The following is a 14015-nucleotide window of genomic DNA, read 5'->3' as shown; positions in this document are numbered from 1 at the left end:
TTTATAACAAGTATGAAAAGGGCTCCCTAGGAGTACCTAGGATGTTTTAGGTGCCTAACACCTTCCCATTGCATAACCAACCCCCTTACCCAGATCTCTGTTTCTTTTACTAGTTTTTGTTAAAATTATTAGGTTTTTGTTCGCTTTCTAACCATTCCTTTGGATAAATAGAAGTGCGGTGGCGACTCGACTTGTATGATTTACCTTGGATTTAGTCAATATCTCTAATGGTAACGAATACCCCGCTACATATATATATATATATATATATATATATATATATATATATATATATATATATATAGAGAGAGAGAGAGAGAGAGAGAGAGAGAGAGAGAGAGAGAGAGAGAGAGAGAGAGAGAGATGAGAAGACATTTGAGAGAGAAAGAAGGAAAATTTTGGAGAAAAAAAGACAAATTTCAAATTTAAGATGAAGCAGTAAAAAAGGCAAACTATAAAAAAAGTGATTGTATGTAAAAGAAGCAAGGGCATTTTTGACTTTTCCAGAACATAAGATCTTCTTATATTATAGATAAGAGCATATATATGAGAGAGAGAAATTGGTTACCATATTTTCTCTTGATTTGAGATATTTTTTTTTTTCATTTTTGTTTTAATGAGGTCATGCCAATAAGGAGTTGGGTAGATTGTTTAGGAATTTTTAAATTATATTATTTAATATATTTATTTATATTTTATTTATTGTTTATTAATTTTATATTTTAACAATTTAGAAGATAATGTCGAGTAAACAAAAAAAAGAAGCTTAAATGCACTTTTGAACAATCTATTTTAATATTTTTTAACTTTTAGTTCATTCCTTTCATTTTAAAAATCAGTTTTTTAGTCCATCAACTTTACTTCTCTTGAGATTTCGTTGGTCCCCTTCAATTTTACATGCGTGTCATTGATGATTAGGATAAAAAAATTAATAACATGTCAATGCTGATTATGATGATTTATTATTTAATATTTTTTTACATGATTAATTAATAATTTTAATTAAGTCTTTTTAAAAATTAATTAATTAAGTTTTTTTATAAATTAGTTAATTAAAATTTTGAAAAGTACTTTGGGTCTCAATCCTATCCCATTTTATCATTAGCCCAATATTCAAGTTTGTAAGTGGTAGTATTAATGAACTATATAAACATTGACTACATTTGTTAAAAAATCAACGTGAGACTTTAACGAGAAAGAAAATTTTAAAAACATAATGTCTTCGTAACTAACTTTTGATCTTGGATGTTACTAAGGAATCTATTTCTAGGTTGGATGAGCAAGGAATATATTTCTAGGTTGGTCTTGGCATCCTTTTCTTCAGAGAAACATGTAATTGAAACAAAACAAGACTATTGATATTGGTATAAAAACAAATCATATTTAGAATTGGAGTGCATGTGTAATATTGTCACCAATTACTTTTGTTTAGATTCTTGTTTATTCTTTTCATGTTTTTGCACTGATTTTTGCTTGATGCAATTGTTTCAGATTCCTCTTTTCTTCATGGGGTAATTTATCCTCATATCCCATTCATATACTCCTTATTACTTTGGATATGTGTGTCTTTCCTCATTGATGATTGGTTGAAGTGGGCATTGGTGAGTGTCATCCAATTTGTGATTGGAAAATGCTTATACAACATACTTTAAAATTAGTGCTATGCTTATAAGATTTGTATTTTTGGGAAAGTATTTGAAATATCTTGCTAAGGGAAAGACAGCGGATGCCATTAAGAAGTTAGTAGAAATGACAAAGGGAAATACAAAGGTGCATGACACTTTAATTTTATGTGCTTTGTGTTGGAGAGTCCGGGAGAGTCAGGAGCACCAATGTGACTAATACTCCAGGATCACAGGAGAAGGAGACACCACATCTCAAATCAAAATCTCAAGGTGTTAGGTAAATGAGTTATCTCTCTTATAAATCCAACATGCCACCATTCACGGGCAATGTGAGACTTTAACCACTCACACTTGCACCCAACATTTTCTCCCACATGTGTGAGTCTCCCACATCCTATAAGAGAATCTAACACCCGATCCAACTCCCGCTCTCCCATAAAGCCGAACCACGACTCTAATACCACCATTGGGGAGTCCAAGAGTTAGTAGCACCGATAAAACTAATGCTTCAGGACCACAAGAGAGGGAGACACAACATCTCAACCAAAAACCTTAAGGCATTAGATAAATGAGTCACCTCTCTTATAAATCCAACATTTTACCCATTCATAAGTAATATGAGACTTTAACCACTCACACTTGCACCCAACATTTTCTTTTCTTTAGAAAATAGATGTGAAACAACTAATGAAATAATTATCTTATATTTAGGTTGAAAATAATGATGATTATCTCATTTATATTTCATCATAACATCAAACTATAACTCAACCAATAATTGTTTTATTTTTAGATGGTATGTTTATTGAAGAAAGCGAAATATATTTATTGCCCATCCAAGCTAAGTGGTAGTATTAATGTTGTATTTACCTAAGGATAATTATGTAGGTATTTAAGAATGACATTTTACAAAATGAATATAAATCTTCAAAGGTTTGTGAGGCACTGTATACCAAATGTGAGGATATAATTGACCAACTTCAAGTTCTCAAGCTTCCTTCAATGGCAACATATAGAAGGTTCTGCAGTGGTGAACATTGTGGGTTTGGTTGGAATGAAATAATGGTGGAAACATGGTGCATTTGGTGGGTTTTATTTTATAGTGATAATTGTTAGTGCATGAGGCACTTTTAGTGAGGAAAGAAAGAGAGAAAAAGTATGGAAATAAGGATTGTATTGAATTAATTGTGTTACTAAATTGAATTACAAAATATTTATTTATATACACCTAAGTGACTTGACTACTAAGTCAAAAATATAACAAACTAAGTAACAAACCCTAAATCCTAATTGACTTTGGGCTTGGGCCACATATAACTTGGATTATATTATATCTCAACATACCCCCTATAATCCAAGTTGTTAAACACACGTTAATCACATTTGATATGAACCATTCCTAATTTGTTTCTCAAATTCAGGAATTTTTCGATCTTCAATCCTTTGGTAAAAATGTCGATCAACCGTGTTTCACTTAAGCAATGCATTACTTAAAGTTCACCTCAATTTACCTTCTCCCTTAAGAAGTGAAATCTAGCTTCGATGTGTTTACTCCTTCCATGAAAAACTAGATTCTTCGCAAGATTTATGGCTGACTTGTTGTCGATCTGTAGCACCATAGGTTTCTTTACTTTGACTTCCATATCTTCAAGCACAAATATGATCTAAAATGTTTGACAAATAACATATGATCCTGGTATATATCCAGCCTCACACGATGACAATTCCACCACATGTTACTTTCTCAAGCACAATGAGATTAAAGCACCAGATACTTGAAAGAAATAACCAGATGTGCTTCTTCAATCTTCCTTATCTCCACATTAATCATCATCTGAATAATAAGTAACCATAATTTCTTTGATTTTAGAGTCTCATTGAAATAGAATTCCATAGTTTATCCCTCCTTTTAAGTATCTCATGATTCTTTTTGCAGCCTTTATGTGTGACACCTTTGGTTCACTCATGTATCTACTCACTAATCCTACTGAGAAACTTATATCACGTCGACTATTACACACATATCTCATATATCCTACAATTTGTTTGAACAAAGTTGGATCAACTTTGTCTTCTTCTCCATGCTTTACCAACTTCAAATTTGGTTCAACATGCGAAGATGCAAGAGTCGAATCATCTATCCTGAATCTATTGAGTATCTCTTTGACATACTTTCTTTGATGTATCACTATACCTTGCTTTAACATTTGAAATTTCATGCCTAGGAAATAAGACAATTTTCCCATATCAGACATTTCAAATTCCTTTATCATTAGCTCTTTAAACTTCGACAAGTTTTCCAAACTATTACCAGTTACTAATAAGTCATATAGATATAAGTAGATGATTGTTATATCTTATGCCATAACCTAAACATATACACCATACTCAAATTTGTATTTGAGAAATCCCAATTCGACCAAGTATGAGTCGATCTTCTTGTTTTAAGCCCTAGGTTCCGACTTGAGGCCATAAAGCGCTTTATGTAACTTGTAAACTTTCCTTGGTTCCTCCAAAATCACAAACCCACGAGGTTGTATGGCATAAAATTCTTCGTCTAAGGGACCATTCAAAAATGTTGATTTTACATCTAAGTGAAATGTCGATTAACCTTGCTTGCACGCCAACGCAACTACTAGTCGAACAATTTCCAATCTTGCTACTGGTGTGTATACTTTAGAGTAGTCGACTTCTGCTCTCTGAAGAAAACCTCGAGCTACCAATCTCGCCTTATGCCTTGCTATCGACCCATCATCATTTTGCTTCAACTTGAACACCCATTTTACTTCGATAACTTTTGTATATGCTGGAATTTCGACTAACTCTCATGTGTTGTTTCTTTCGATTGCTTGTAGCTCTTCAACCATACTTGACTTACACTTTTTATCGTTTAAGGGTTCACTATAGTTGATTATTTCAACACCTGCAAGTAAGGCGTAATGAACTAATTATCCATCTGGTGTGACTTCATTGTCACCAGTCACTTCATAATCTTGAAGTCTTGCTGGACGAGGTCTAGCTCTTTGAGGTCTTTGACCAGTACTAGTTACACCATCTTCGATTTTGACTGTGTCAGGCATGTCATTTTTTGCTTCTACTTCAACAGGAATATCAACAATATCTTCGACTTTGACATCTTGACTTTCTTCGTTGAAATCATAACTTATCAATAGATTGCCAATTACATTACTAGAATTCTAATCCCATGCAAAATTTTCATCAATCACAATATCTCAACTTATCATGATATTCTTATTAATTGGGTTGAATATCCTATACGCACCCATTTTATGATATCCTACCAGAATCATAGATTCATTCTTGTCATCAAGCTTCCTTATTCTAGCATCAGGAACATGCTTGTAAAAAATAGAGCCAAACATCTTTCGATGACTCACTGATGGTTGTTTGCCACTTCAAACTTCTTCAGGAACCTTCTTCTTCAACTTATTGGTAGGGCCCCTGTTCAAAATATACACAATGGTGGAACCAGCTTCACCCCGTAAGGATTTTGGAAAATTCTTCTTCTTCATCATGCATCGTGCTATGTCCAATATGATCATGTTTCTACTTTCTGCTATTCCATTATGTTGAGGCGTATAAGGAGCAATTACCTTATGATCAATACCATTTTATGCACAAAATTCTTCAAACATCTTGGATGTATATTTGCCACCTTCATATGTTTGCAAAACTTTGATCTTCTTCTCACTCTGGTTTTCGACAAGTATCTTGAATATCTTAAAGATTTTGAATACTCCGTCCTTTCGCTTAATCACATAGATCCATAAATTTCGACTAAAATCATTGAAAAACGAAACAAAATACATGTTACCACTAATGGTATGATTCTCAAAAGGGCCACATACATCTGAATGTACAACTTCGAGTATGCAGGAGGATCTCATTGGCATAGTCGAAACGAAAGACTTTTTGGATTGTTTTCCGACTAGACAACCTCCACAGAGTTTGTAGGACATCTCAAGACTTGGTATACCAATTACCATATCTTGAGTAATAAGTTGATTGAGTGATTGAAAATTCAAATTCTCAAACCTCAAATGCCACAACTAACTATGCTTGTGGTCGACAACAAATTTTAGACATTGTACTTCAGTCGAACTGATCATGGTCTTGAATGTCCTATTCTTCGACAAAGGATATTTCAAGGCCAGATTATTCTGAGTGTCGAACATTTCCAAGGCTCCATCTTTCATAATCATCGAGAAACCTTTTCCGACCAGTTTTCCAATATTTAGCAGATTTCATTTCATTCCAAGTACATAAGTACATCTTTGATCATAACTTTTCCTATATTGCTCCTTTGAATAACTATTGTCGCTAGTACCTTTTACTTACAATGAGCTATTATCATCAAGTTTGATCTTGCTCTTCTTTGACGAGTCAAAATTTGCTAAACCACACTTTTCGACCAGTCATGTGATTCGAGCAACCCGAATCGAGGAACCAGATCTTGGAGTCGACATGGTCATTTGCAACTGTAGCCATAACTACCATATCTTTAAAATCATCTGAATCTTGATGTGTAGGGTTTTCTCATTCGTTCTTGTCTTTTGTCGCTCCATTGTCTTTATTGTACCAATAATTCTTGGCCATATGACCTCACTTTTCACAGTTATAAGACTGCACACTTTTTTTCTCTGTCTTTCTGATAGGAGTTTCCTTATCATCTTTTCGAGGATTTAAAAGTTCTATTATCGATCCTATGCTTTTAAGGGTTCGACCAAGACTTCTTGCCCCAAGTCTTGTCTCCTTTGCTTTTGAATTTGTTAGAACCATCATGCTTATTCTAAGCTTGAGTATGCAATTCTTATATCAAATCTTAAACCATTTCCTTTCGACAATCCTAATCTTATACGCCTCCAACGAACCAACCAAATCTTCCAGTTTCATGTTTTCAAGATTGTTGGATTCTTGAATAGCTATGATAACGTGATCAAAGTGAGAGGTTGACATACACATTACCTTCTCAACTATCATCTTATCAGTTATGGTCTCACCACAACCTTTCATGAGATGAACGAGATTTTGCACCTTCAACACATGGCTTTTAATATTTTCATCTTCTCCCATTCACAACAATTCATACTGTCGTCTTAAAGTCTGCAATTTGACGACTTTGACTTTCTCACCTCCTTTATAGTACTTGACAAGAATATCCCATGTCTTCTTTGCTGATTCAACATGAGAGATATTGTTGAAATTTTCCGAATCTACCACCAATTGAATGTAGTATGTAACCTTACAATCATTCTTCTTTGTCTTTTTATTCGCGACTATCTCAGCATCAGTTGCATTCTCAGAAGCTCAGGGACGCCATTAGTAACCACTTTCAGGGTTTCATGAAAGGAAAATAGAGAATGCATTTATTTTCTCCACCGGATCCAATTCTTGCCGTCAAGAATTGGAAGAGAATTTGGAATGTAATTAGTAGCATTCATATTTGCAACAATTGATAACAACCCACAATCCCGGAAACACGATCATTGACGTGCGATTCTTGAAAACACGATCAAGAATCTAACCGGAGCTCTAGATACCAATTTGTTAGTGCGTGAGACACTTTTAGTGAGGAGAGAAATATAGCGAGAATATAGAAATAAGGATTGTATTGAATTGATTGTGTTACAAAACTGAATTATAAAGTATCTATTTATATATATTCTAAGTGACTTGACTATTAATTAACAAATATAACAAACTAAGTAACAAATCCTAAATCCTAATTGACTTTGGGCTTAGGCCATACACAACTTGTGTTATATTATATCTCAACAATAATAAGGTTCAACAAGTGTTTTTTTTTAAGGTTCCTTGTTAGAAACATGAGAACAATATGAAAACAATATGAAGCAAAACAAGAAAGAATACTTGATGAACATGTTAACTCATGCAAGATGATAGAAGAGGAAAAAGATATTTATATCGAGTCCGATATTGTTTTGTTCATAAACAACAAAAGTGTTTATAAAGCAAACTCAAAGTTGGGCCATTGAATTGAAGTTTACTATGAGCCTAAAAGTACACATTGTTTTTAGTAAAAAAGTTTAATTATTAATTTCTTAAAAATCAATTAATTTCTTAAAAATTAATTAAAATTATTAATTAAAATTTGTATAAAATAAATTCCTAAATAAACTTAAATAAAATTATTAAATTATTAATTAAAAAATATTAATAAATAAATTATTCTAATGCCAACTCATCAAAAATATATTTTTTATCCTAATTATTAGTGTCATATATGCAAAATTGAAGGATATCAATCAAATTCCAAATGATATAAAGTTTGAGAAAAAAAAACTGCTTTTTTTAAAATAGATACTTAAAAGTTTAAAAAAATCAAAAATATATTTTAGAAAAAAAATTAATATGAAAAACCACAATCATCAATAGTTAGAATCCAGAATTATCCGACATTAGTCTATACTATAACACCACCAAAGAGGACACTTATATTTGGTATGACTTTTTATTCTTGCAAATTGTTCTTACCGGTTCCAATTTGTTCAAAGAAAACTTTACCCCGTACCCTACAATTGTACCCACACCCTTACATTTAATTTTTTTGGACCAAAATACCCTCATATAAATAGGGTATATTTTCCATTTCTAATTTTTTTACCATTTTCGTTCAAGAGTTCCGGAGAAGAGAAATTTTTGGCTTTTTGGCATTGTAAACCGGAACACTCAGAGAAAGTCTTTCGGTTTGGATTGTTGTATACCAGAACTCTTTCTTAAAGACTTCCAGTTTGGATGATTTAAACCGGAACTCTTTAAGAAAGTGTTCCGGAAGTCATCTTGTTTTTTTACTAACCGGAACTCTTCTTTGAAGTGTTCCGGTACGTTTTTTTTTTTTTTTTAATTTTAATTATTTTTTTAAACTTTTTTTTGCAGTGGTTCGAAGACGAGGTGCAGATGGTAGGATTCTAGTCCGCACGTTAGACCGGGGTGCATCTTCATCTGCAGCTGAGCCGGCTGGATATCCAAGAGGGTCGTACGATAAGTCTCTTTTGGTGAAGTACGAGCATCATGTTGCTCGACATTTATGGTTCGGTGAGGTAAGTAAACGGGCTATATTTGAAAATGAATAATAGTTGAATATTTTATATTTTGTTTTCTAATATGTGTTTTAATTGTTTTTAGGAAAGAGGTCCAAAGAAAGAGTTGAAGGTTGCTGGACATGGGTTGAAGTTGACTTCTAGGGTTCCATTGGCTCTTCCACCACAGATGAAGAGTTGGGTATTTAGATCCGGTTTATCTTCACTGCAGAGAACCAGTCTGAACAAGATAGACATAAATCTTGTCTCTGCATTTGTGGAAAGATGGCATCTAGAGACATCTTCATTTCACATGCCGTTTGGTGAAATGAGCATTACTTTAGATGATGTCGCATGTCTACTTCACTTACCCATCAGGGGTATCTTCTGGAGTCCTCAGGATGTGACTGAAGAGGTAGCTGTTGAACTTGCTTTAGACTACCTAGGAGTGTCACAGGGTCAGGCACAGTCACATGTTCGTAGCTGCAGGGGGTCGTATTACAAGTTGGAGTGATTATACGATTTATTCGTACAACATATAGCTGCTTCCAGATGGGCATATGCGACTAGAGCATATCTATTGATGTTGGTGGGTTCCACCATATTTGCTGATAAGACCTTTACACTTGTAAAGGCACGATACCTCCTCCTGTTTACGGACTTGGATGGATGTTCATGATATAGTTGGGGAGCAGCTGCACTAGTTACCCTCTACAGATATCTTGGAGATGCGTCCATGTACTATTGCAAACAACTCGGTGGATATCCTACTCTCCTACAGATATATAATTTAATTTTGTTTATTAAGTGTTGGATACATTTTATAAAATATGTTAACTTAATTTATCTTATTTATTATGTTTGTATTTTGTAACAGTGTTGGATTCACGAGTATTTTCCAACTGTTGGAAAAAGAGGGGAGAATTGGAAACCTGCTGATAACTGTGGTATTCCCCGAGCGATGAGATGGTCGTATAGGCAGGGAATCCTGAAGGTTGATGATTTACGACCTATTTTGGACGAGCTGACACCTGTCGACGTCATATGGAATCCATTTGAGGATCATAGAGCATGGCGTGTATTTGATGAGATATGTCTTTACAGGGGCTATTTGAAGTGGGGTGAAACAGTTGTTCCATACTTGCCTGATAGATGTTTACGTCAGTTCGGGTATAGGCAGTATGTTCCATCCCCACCTCTGGATTGTATGATGGCGACAAATATTGATGTTGATTGGATCAGTTACCATCAGAGTGTTATCACTGTGATCGGTTCATCTACCGTGGCCACCACTCCATCTGATGTAGAAGACGATTATCTGGAGTGGTATTATCGTGTTTCCCATCCATGGTTGGTCCCTCCCCATCGTGACGATCCTAGAGAGGTACCAATTCCTGTATATGACGTCGGGCCATCTGATCCTGATTGGGCTCGTGTATCTACATTGATTCATCGCTATCCGAGACAGGTTAATGCCAAAGAGGAAGATCCACAGTTTTCTGATTTATTTGAAGCTTTGCATATTTCTCGTTCACATTGATTTATGTATTAAGCTTTGAATATAATAGACATAATAATATAAAATTCATGTTTTGATTACATATTTATGTTTTGAGTACATAATCATGCTAATACAGGTGTAAGTAATTGTCAATGTTGCATACGTCCTGCAAATCCTAACATCCAAGTAGTTGCTATATGAGAACGAAATTTCTTCCAATCTAATGTGACCGGTGGCAATGGAAACCCCTCTTTCATGTTAACCTGATAAAGTAAAATAATTAAAAGATTAAGTCATATAACATAAAATATTAACTGAAATAATGTAGTGAAATAATTAAAATATTTAGGCATATAAATACGTACCTGAACCCAATGATTGTGGTTAACAAAACCAATGCAATAAATAGAGACATTTGGTGAATGTGAACTTGTCATTGGAAAGAAAGTCATGCACGGATTGCCTAAACAGACAAGTACAACATTATAGCGATTCACTATCAAGTAACCCATATCTGGTAAACTCAACCATTTTTCAGGTGGCTGTGAACCAAAGGATTCTATCATCAATGATTCTCTCACTTCTGACAACTGATTAGAAAATAATTTGTCATACAAAGTTGACCTATCCTTGTCTATTATTTCCAACCCCAACTCTCTACGAACCATTGGCCAACCATCCTCACCATATCCATGCAATGATGCAATGACTCTAAATCCACAATTACCATCTGATTCAACATCAACTACATCTTCAATGTATGACCTAATATAATTAGGAAATTGAAGAATGAATTGTGGTTGCTTCTTTGATAATTTTATCTTCTTCAAATTCTGTGATGGTTGAGATTCCCTTTGTGAAGATTGAGATGCCTTATCAACATACTCATGATACGAAGGGTCCCTATAAACATCATATTCTGCTGGTTTTTTCCCTTTCTTCTTCACTCCTCCTTTGGTTTTTATTTTCTCAGGTGGTGGACACAATGGAGTCATTGTTGGGTATGCTAGTTCACATACCCTACTCTTTAATGCCCTTTTCCCAATAACATCTAATGACCTAAATCGTCTCCACATCTCATCCATTGCAGAAGTCATATCCACCTCTGATCCATCATCTTCACCTACCTCTAACTCAACTTCCATAGTTAGTTTCCTCCAATGAACATGAACAACATCAATGGGTATCAGTATACCACCTAGTCTGTATCTTCCTAACTCACAAGCACAAGGTAACCCATAAGATGTTCTAAGAGTACAACCACATATTTGCCTATTAGTTCCAACATAATCAACTCTCAATAACTCTTCAGCAATACGTCTCAAAGCAGCTCGAGATACAGAACCACGCAAATAACCATAAAAGGGACTTACGTGCGCGTGCTCAACTTCGTAAAAACTCTTTTGAAAAGAAGCTCTAATGTTTCCTAGTTGTAACCTCAAGTTTTTATTCATGGCTTCCCAACATTTGACCATGTCACCTATACTATTTCCTAACATCTGCTTTAACTTCCAATGAGCAGATTCAACCCTAAAAATATTGAAAATAACACATAAAAATACATAGAAATAATATCAGATATAAAAATGAGACATACAAAATTATAAGACGTACCGATTAGTCATTGTGTTACCCAAATGTAGCACTCGATTAATCCATGCTCCAACAAATCTATGCCTATGTGGAGTCAACCATGTGTCTTTCACATAATTAATAAATCCACTATAATCAACACATGCTTGCTCAAGTTGATGCAACCGCTGACCATACTCAACCTCATCACTAGCCCAGACAACTTCCATCCATAATGTGTCTATCGTATTTTGCATGTCATTCACCACATGTTGTTTGCATTTGGCACCAACGTTTTTGTTAATGTGAAATCTACATAGCAAATTAATCGAGCTGGGAAACACAACTTCAATTGCTTTCATCAAAGCAAGATCTCTATTTGTCAAAATCACTTGTGGACACATGTCTTTCTTCACAAACAACTCTTTTAATTTCTCCAATACCCAACAAAAATTCTCTGTTTGCTCAGACTCCATATACGCAAATCCAACAGCAAAAGTCAACTCGGTCGATGTCATGCCAACAATTTCAAACAAAGGTTGTCTATATTTGTTTGTCTTGTAGGTGCTATCCATAACTAACACAATCGGAAAAATATTCAACAACTTAACTGAATCAGGATGTGCCCAAAATATCTCTCTCACCACTTCCGAGTCATCCTTTTTTCTACTCCAATAGACATAGCCTGCATCCTCAATAAGCTTAAACAAATGTTGTATCTCACTCCTAGGACCTCTTATCTCTTTTTGTATCACACTCTTATGCTTGTATACTTGCGTAATCCGAGTGACATTCTCAAGATATCGGTCTTGCAAGGAAAGCAATATGTGTCCAGGTGCTACATGTCTCTTTGCCAAATCAGTGACATGTTCCTTCTCATCTGTGGTCAACCTACCAATAAACGAATGACCTTCTAATCTATCAGGTAAACCATGATTATGTAACCCACATTTTACATCAATCTTCCAACCAGATCCATCTTTTGCCGGAGTCGACCTAATTTTAAATGGGCATCCACATTTCTTGGACGCACTTTGGGTACCACTATCACTAATCTTGTGTTTCCCACCTTTATCACAACCAAATATTATTTTGTTACTTCTCCCTCTCTTCGCCATTTCAGTATCTGAACGACTGATAATAACAGTTACTTTATTATCGATTCCAACCTCTTTAATCCATCTGATAACCTCTTCTCGTGTACCAAATCTTTCCGTCGTCATAAACGCATCAGTAGTATTTACACATATTTGGGGAAGATTTTCCATTCCTGCAAAATAAAAAAAAAATTAAAAAAAATTAAAAAAAAAGCGAACCGGAACACTCAATGAAAGAGTTCCGGAACACATATAATACAAACCGTAACACTTCTCCAAAGAGTTCCGGTATGTATAAATTTGTTCACCGGAACTCTTTCAAAAAGTGTTCCGGTTTTGTAAATTTTTTCTGATCGAACCGGAACTATTTCATGAAGTCTTCCGGTTCATTGTTTTGTGTGTTCCGAAAGTCATTCTTGAAGTCTTCCGATTTGGGAAAAATACATACCAGAAGTCTTTTTGCAGGAGTTCCGGTGCGAGAGGTGTGAAAGTGTAATTTCTGAAATTTTCAACTGAATGGTAAAAATGAAACGGTAAATTGGTTAAAACCAATTAAGGGTAAAATGGAAATTTTTAAAATTTTGTAGGGGTATGAGGCTAACTGTAGGGGTACAAGGTAAAATTTTCTTGTTCAAATGCTAATACATTTGGGATTTTCTTTTTAAATAATCAAATTCTTTGACTAATACTATAATAATCGTATTTTTTAATTATTAATCAAAATACTCATGTTTCAAAAAAAAAAATAATTACATTAAAAAAAAGTATATATACTAAAAGATATGCGTTATATCCCCTCTTACATGTATTAGCAAAGGTACCAACATAAAATATAGAATGATTTTTTTAAAAATTTTAAATAATCATCTTTTTCAAAAATAATAATTTTTTTTTCTTCTAAAATAACCACATTTAAAAGAGGATGCGACAGATGAACCAACGCATCCCTTATAGATCAAGAGGAGGCCTCTGCATTGGTAGCCTCACGAGGAGGCATTGCGCCAATGCCTCTGGCGCTTGCATGTGTTGCCATGTTGGGCACCTAATTTCTTGGCGCATGCATTTTATATTTCCTCTTTATAAATACCTCGCATTGGATGCAATGTTTTTCACACAAAATCTTCCCCTACTATCATATTTTTCTCTCATTCAACTCCAC

Source organism: Lathyrus oleraceus, chromosome 5, assembly GCF_024323335.1.
Source record: "Lathyrus oleraceus cultivar Zhongwan6 chromosome 5, CAAS_Psat_ZW6_1.0, whole genome shotgun sequence".
Classification (NCBI taxonomy): domain Eukaryota; kingdom Viridiplantae; phylum Streptophyta; class Magnoliopsida; order Fabales; family Fabaceae; genus Lathyrus; species Lathyrus oleraceus.
This window is presented reverse-complemented; position numbering follows the sequence as displayed.